The sequence below is a fragment of the Corvus moneduloides genome, chromosome 5 (genome assembly GCF_009650955.1).
Source record: "Corvus moneduloides isolate bCorMon1 chromosome 5, bCorMon1.pri, whole genome shotgun sequence".
Taxonomy (NCBI): domain Eukaryota; kingdom Metazoa; phylum Chordata; class Aves; order Passeriformes; family Corvidae; genus Corvus; species Corvus moneduloides.
In genome coordinates, this window is record NC_045480.1 from 9,650,743 (window position 1) to 9,658,932 (window position 8,190).

Below are 8,190 nucleotides of genomic sequence, written 5' to 3' on the forward strand. Positions count from 1 at the left end.
GAAAGCCTTTTGTTCTCCAGGCTGAACAAACTGAACTCTCTCAGCAGCCAGCTACAGCCTGGTCTTATGAAGAGCCACAAAGGTACCTTAACACTGTGTGTAATCCTACTGTCTCTACTTGTGTCAGCAGGTTTTTTTTTTATATTTTGGATTAGGTATTAATAGTTTGAAGGCTTTTTGGCCCTATACAGAACCAGGTTCATTCTTGACAAACTCTCCTGGGTTTTTGTTAGGAATTGATAGCACAGGAATTTTACAAATCAAGATAGCTTTGGAGATGCCTGGTTGTCTACTTGGTTGGTGACACAAAACATTCTCTGTGCCTGGCATCCATCTCTCAGTATGATTTTATAAACAGGGAGCGAACCTATTTCTTCTTTTAATGTCTTTTAGTAGTAGGAGAGAAAGCATCTTTGTGGATCTTATATATTGATTTTTTAGAGAGATATGTAGTTCCTTGTACTCTAATTCACCTTAAATTTGAGAGAATTTATTCAGATGTGCTTTAAGTTTTCCAGGACAAGACAGTTAGAGATATGTATCTGGACTAACTGAGCCGAGCTTTCTCATCAGACACAATCCTGTGTGTCAAGGGATTAAGCCTGTTCTTTCATTGTGTGCTGTTCTGTAAATCTCAGACCAAGGTCAGAATCAGCTTTTAGACATCAATTTTGACTACTTCAGCAGGGCTAAAAGGACCTGGATTCCTCTGATATTCCCTTAAGGCATCTGCAATAGCTCACTGCGATGGAAAGTCGCAGTTGTCTTAAAAGCACTTTACACACTCATCCCTCAATGGCCCAGAGGCTGACAGCTGTACCTGATACATTACTGTAAACCTGTCTTCTCTGGGAAAACTCCCATTTTCAGCTCACAGAAGCAGGCTGCATCACAGCTCCTGTCTCTATGATTCTCTGCATGGGTCACTCTCACCTCCCTGTCCAAGCAAACTCAGAGAATGTATCCTTTTCCAGCATCAGAAGTTTTACGTCTGCTTTGTTCCAAGTCTGAACAGTAGGAAAACTACTCTGTTGTAGTGTGAATGAGACCTTTTTTTTTTGTGCATTTAAATTAAGTTAATCTATGTAACCTTTTTCTTTTTCTGAAATAGCTTCTTTATTTTCCTTGGATTTAATTTGATGCATTCAAGCAGAAAGTTAAACAATGTCAGACTAAAGAAAATGAATTGCATAACATGCCAAAAAGATGAACTGGGGAAATGCTTTTTATTACTTCTTTATTTCTTTTTAAATTATTTTTTATTACTTTATATACACTATATGATATATACTATTATATAATATATAATTTATATAATTTATATACTATATAATATATACTATTATATTTTTAATATTTTTTTATTATTTTATTATTACTTTATTATTTCCTTCTTACCTGTGTCTTTAATGTGAATTACTGGAATGTCAAAGAGAACTAACCAGTTTGGAATTTATTTTAAAATATGTATTCTCACAAAGTGGATCATTTCCTCTATGCATTTAATTTTAGTGAGAGAAAAAAGCAAGTGTTGGTATAATATTATTACAAAACATCCCTCTAGAGTAGTTAATTTTCAGAAGTTACAACTGCTTACTACTGCTGTTTTCCTCCTGAAATTACTTCCTCAGCTAAATTGTTTAGGGCTGATGCTGAAGATAAGTGTATGAGAACCAACTTATTAATTCTGCCCTTTCAGAAATGATCTTTGCAGCTGATTCAAGTGAACCATGAACTGTTTTGAGAAGAAACAAAGAACTCACTGGAATTCTTGGCTCTTTGTTTTAGTGCTCCTGACTGCAGCTCTAGATGACTTTTGGTTGCAGGGGTGAATCCATCTTTCCTTTCTATCCAATTCTCCATTCATACTTGTAAAGGCTCTTTCTTTTTTCATAAGTTTGGAGGGAATAAGGATTTTGTAGGAATCTTGACTTGTTTCAGTGAGATGGAGTTTAGGTACTGAATATGTTCAAGATTTGAAATGAGAGGTGGTTTCTCAAGAACTCAGAATCCCAGAAACCATCTTTGATTTATAGTTCTGGTACTAATGTTTTATAATCCATGAACTCTACTGTTGTGAGACTACTTTCATTTTTAATAGTAAGTATATAGGTAATTTTTGAATAGAATTTGAGCTGTAGATTATTAGTGTAAAATAAACAATGAATGAAAAATAAACAAATTGCTAACGGGTATCTCACCTGCCTGTGAAATGCTGCTCCTCTCTGAGATGAAACCCATCAGTGGAACTCATGGTTGGGTCTAGTTCAATAAAAATGCAAGAGCAGTTCAGTGGAACAGAACATGAAACAACAAAAAGTATTCTGAAGAATGCCAAGTGCCATCTCCTTGAAAACCATATACTTAAGTGCTTTATTTTTCTCTCATCATCCTATTATAGATAATTGATTATGCTCCATTTTTCCTGAATCATCCTTTCTGGAATTTGACAGCGCAGTATAGAAGCAAACCTGACAGATGTGCTCCTTTACATCAGCTTTCTGTCAGAGCAAATGTGTCCTTTTTGTCAGGAATTTAGTTAAGGGCTCCTTCAAAGTATGGTTGCACTTCAGCTTGATCCCCATTTCTCCTCAAAAATGTAGTACAGCAATGCCAGTGGCTTCTGCAGTGCTGATTGTCATGGTGAGCTGTGACAGTAGGAGGTCTTCAGCAAGTGTACATGTGTGTCCTGCTGCCTTGAATCATTTCTGCCTCTGGCTTCTCTGCCTTGCTTACTTTCTTCTTCCTCTTCCCATCTCACTTGGGTCATGCTATTCCTTGTTTACATACCTTCATGTGCTCCCTTCATTTTTTCCTTTAGTGTTGACATCACAGCTTTCTAAGTTTATATTCATAATAGGTACATTATTTTTCTCGCATTCCTTTTCCACTGTGTATATAGTTTTCAAGCTTTACCAAACACTTGTACCTTTCAAAACTCCTGTCTCTCCTTTCCTAGATGTGCAAGGAAGAGTTGTATGTCACAGTTTGCATTATTCAGATGTAGCTCAGTATCTTTTTTTATATCTGTTGAGACATACAGAAGCACCTCTATTTTTGGGTGTGTTTGTTATCAGAACTCTTGAAGAGAGCAGCAATATTATTCAAGTTACTGTTATATGGGGAATTTACTGGTTGGTGAGCAACCTTCAGCAGTGGCTTGGCATTTTAGAGTATTACAAGCTCTGGCATGAACACTTGAGAATGTAAAAAAAGTAGTTTTCATTCTCATTACTGTACCTGAATTTTTAGTTATTTAGGCAGAAGGGTCATGGGAGCTGTAGAAAATGGAGCCAGATAGGCAGATGGGTTCTTCCAGTTCAGCTGAAATAACTACTCTTCCTATAGTAGGTTCAAAGGGAGAATTTCAGAGCTAGGAAAAAAATCTACATCCCTTGCTATGTCTGAGATGTTAGTGCTTCCTAGTGGGCATCACAGAGAATTCTTCAAGGAGGGAGAGACTGCAGTGGAGTTAGAAGGACTTCACCAGCCAAACACTGATTTCAGGATATTTTGTTATCCTTACTGGCTATGAGGGATTCAAATGTAAAAAGCTTGAGTAGCAGTGGCTGAACATCTGGTCAAGAGTAATGAACCCCAAAGGACAATAATTGTAGAGGGAGATGAGGTCACACCATTCTCATGAATGAGAGCAATTCTCATGGATTTGTACGTTCCTGTGTACAACAGCCTGAAAAAGGACTTATGAGCCAGAAGAAAAGACTCGTTCCTTGCTTGAAGTACGCACTATCCAGGTAGACATGTGCTGCAAAGGAGAGCAGGTAGGGTTTTACAAAACAGCAAGAAGTGCTGAGCTTGCAAATAGAAGAGAAATGGTGAATGTGTGCTATGGGAGGTGTGATGAACTGACTTTCTTTGCTATAGCCTGGCTCAAAAAGCAAGAGAGTCAGCAAAGCCAGCACTACTGGTGGCATCCTGTTATCCCCACTTTTTCAGTTGGATTCTGTTGCTTCTGCAAGATGGGCTACCATAAGAAAAGAAATCAGTGTAATTGTCAAGAAAATTGTTTTCTTGGGAAAAGTGGTTAAATGAAAAGAATGATTCTGGAGAGTGTTAAATGTGGCATAACTAATATTGAGCACTACAGATGACAAATTTACCATCCAAAAATACAAATAAATGGAAATCTAAATATGAGCCTCTTAATGATTTTTATTTGTTTTTCCTAGATAGCATCCAAAATAAAAACTGATCAGAAAAAATTAAAATGAACAATCAAAAAATTTACTGCACTCGGGATTGGGTAGCAACATCCAAATGTTCATTGCCATGGGGTTAGGAAGTATGTACACAAAAGGAAATGGATGATGTCTCCAGGGTTCCCAGAAGAAATCTGATGTCCTTCTTCACTTGTGCTACAGGACACATTGCTGAAAGATGTGTCCAGTGCACGTCCTTGCTGAAACACTGCAATGTAGCTTGAACTGGAAAAATGATGTTTTTTGTACCTCCATCCAGAAGACATGGGTGCTCTGCCCAGTGAAATCAAATGCTAGCAAGCCTGTGACTCTTAACATGGATTACACAGAATTCATGAGCAAGTGAGCTGTATTCACTGTCATCTTGTGGATAAAACCTTTTCAAAGATTCTCCTTCCTTCCAGACTGCAGTTCTATATGCTTGGTCTGTACAAAATGTTCTTGGAATGGAAACATGGGTAAAAAAACCTTTTCAGAACCTTCCAAGAGATTGAGAATTATTCCTTATCCTGCCCTCGCTGGGTACTCAGCTGGGTATGAAGTCCTCATTTTTCATCACATTCTACAGGCCCTTCTGGAACCTAATGCTAAGCAGATACTGTTTCTCTTGAGATGATAATTAAAATTAATTGCTCAGAAATTAGACAGCAAGTAAAATTTGCTGTCAGTACTTACCTGAAGCAGAAGGGATTTTTTATTTTAACTGGAACAAAATTGTGTTTTGGAGTGAGCATTGTTAGCTGCATTCCAGTGCATTGAAAAACTATGGCTATGTCCAAGGAAGTTTGTTGTGGCCCAGCATTCCTATTTGTCCCTTGTTTAGGGCTGTGTGTTTTCCAGAAATGACTTACAGTATATTTGTGTATTTTGAGCACGGTTGCATTCCCTGGCTTTCTCTGGCTATATGGATTATTTGTGACTGGTTTCTTTAACTTGAATGTAGCAACACAAAAATCCAGTGTAGAAAATGCTGGAGCATATGTATAAATTAAAATCAGACTTGATTAAAGACACATATATTGTGGGAAGGAAAGGTAAATCATTATTGTACTGTGTGGCTGGCAATCAGAAAAGGAAGATGGAGCTGATCATGCTTATTTCTTCAGCCTTTGTCAGCTGGGCAGAAAAGCTGAGTCATATTAACTGACTGTTGGCAGGTACAATAGATTTGGCCAAGCACATTCCATGAAATATGTAAAGTGCAGTTAATCTCCACAGAAACTGTATCTTGGTTTTCAACAACACTTTGACATAATGGTGAAGAATTTAGACTGCTTTAAGCTACATTTTCCCTGTCATTTATATAAATCCTTTATTGCAACAGTGTTTTCTCAGGATGTGTGACTGATCAATATTTAAGAGGTTTTTATTATCTCCAAGTATTTCGCCCAAGAAAAAGTTGTAATTTTGTTGGTTAAGCTACACTGTTTGGCTAAGTTATGGGGATTTCTGAGAGAATTTTATGTATTCAAGGGTGGGATGATCTCATCTGCTTTGTACATCAATTCTGTTGCCTGGGCACTTGGGTTTCCCGTGGGGAGCTGTGTGTCAGTCCTATGGTAGCCTCTGTTATTGCTGTGTGTCTGCAAACTCATACATTATGTTTGCTAATTCACTCAGGACCTGCTCCAAAAGACTTTTAAATCAGAGAAAATTGGTTTACTGACATGGATTTGGGTGAGGTTTGAAAGGTCCATGCTTTCTCCTAGTGGAGGAATAGAGGATTGTCTCTTACTCTGAGAGTGGGCACATTCTACTTTTGGATTATTAAAAAGGCAGTAAATCTAAGGTAGAAGAGGACCGATTAATGATGGTTCACAGAAAGAAATGCTGTCACTATCAAACATCACCACTGAAGATGAATACAGATAATAATAATTTCTGATGTTAAGAGCATTGTCAGGAGAAATGTGAGGAGCCAGAGGGACTGGGATCATGTCTACTGCCTACTTTTCTGTTCAGCTGCAATGCCTTAACATGCCCAAAACAGCTTTGGGTCTAGGTTTTGGAGGGGCTTGCAGATGAGTCTCCCAGCTGTCAGTTCCTTTCAGAAGGGTGGGTTGGAGGCTGTGCATGAGAAACAAACAAACAAGTAAATAAATACAGAGGAACCCTCATAGGAGTCGTTTCTTTGGAATAGTCTTTGGCCACAGGAGGGCAATACTGTTCCGTAATAAATTTGGCAAGCTATATTCTCTGAAAATCTGGTTTGTCAACAGGTACCTGAGGGGGGAATGGGATTGATCATAGTTAACAATCATCAAAGTTGTATTGATCAGGAAGTAGGTTTATGCCTTTAGCTATGTTTGCAGGGGCTGAGCCGTTGGTTCTCCCAATCCGCCTTTCCAGAAGAGCAAGTTGCAGCACAGAAACTGAGAGCTGTGATGACATCTAAGGAACTACTGCTTCTGCATCCGTGCTTCAGATTGGTACTGGTTTATGCTGTCCTCCCTTCCACCACCTCAGCAGGAAGCCAGAAGCAGGAGGTGGCACAAGCAGTACGACGGTGACCATGGCAGCCCCCGTAGTGTTGTTGGAGGGTTCTTTGTCCCTTGTTTCCTCAGCTGTTTCAAACTGAAGTAAGGAAAATTTTAACTGATAATGGTGAGAATCTCAGGGTGTGTGACTCTCACTAATACTGGTAGGAGTATTCAGCTGGGAAAGGTGGATTTTATTTTTCTTTTTAACTTCAGAAATTTTTGTGTTTTCCCCCAGAGGCTGAGGGTGTGTTCTTATTTACTAGAATCCAGGCACAGGAGCAGGAGTCCTAACTTATTAGGCTATTGATTTATGTCCTTGCTCTTTGTTGATTCATGCCCTTGCTCTTAGCTGGTCAGATAAATCTCATTAGTTAGAAGATTCTCCAGAGAAGTAAGTGTTGTGGGTTTTAATTCCCCAAAGGAGATGATTGAGTTGAGTGTGCATTTTGTGGCTCTTAGAAGAATAGGAAATAGCACTGTTTGGTCTTATGAGAGAAAATGAAAGCTCCACTGTGTTCTTTATGAAGATTAATCTGCTAGGAGTGCTTTGAGATCAGTGGATTTAAGTTTTAAAGGGAGGGGAATACTTGGTTTGCAAAGACTAAGAGTTTAGTTTGAGAATGGTGTTTGACAGAGTTAGACATGTGAGTATGTTTGAGTAGTTAATACATCACTTAGCATTCTTCAAGTACTTAAACATTAATATGAAAGTAATTTGTGCAGTCTGGGTATCCCTTGAGTTTGGAGACAGCTGTACTCCCTGAACTAATAGAGAACAGGGAGCTTTCTGAGGGCCGGCTCTGTCATCAATGTTATTAGTATGACAAGAATAGTCTTCAAGAAAATTAAAGTAATATTAAAAGTTAAAAATGCATATTTATGAAGGATAGATTGCTAGCTTCTAGGTCATCTGGAAATAAAAATGTTTCAGAGAATGAATGCTACTGAGCTACTGCCCTTTTAACTTCTATTCCTGAATAAAGGCTCAAAGAGGTCCCCTTCTAAAAGACAATTCTTCCAAGTGATGTTTCTCAGTTTGTAGTTCACAGACTGCTTCTGATGGATCTGTGAGTGCTGAAACTCTTGTCTTTAGCTTTCTTTAGAAGGTGCTAAACTTCCACTGAATGTGTCTAAGGGAAGGAAGAACATTTACGTCAGGTTTGTCTCAAATGTTAATTTATTTATTTTATGCTTTACATTTTAAAGTGTGTTTTAAGTATCATAATTGAGAACATAATGTTTTGCTTTGCAGAAATAAATTTTATGGCTTTTATTTTTAGATTTGTTTAAGGTGAATTGAAAGAAATCTGAGAGTTTCAAGGTGATTTACTTGGTAAGGAAGCCAGGAATCCAAGGAAAATGGCAAGTCCTTTGCAGGGCTTGTGGCCCAAACTGTCAATTATCATCTTCCAAACTACTGAGTAATTTTGGGAGTTGGTATCCTCAAGTGCTCTGAAAAGGAGAGGAATTCCTTCAGGTGAGTGACAACC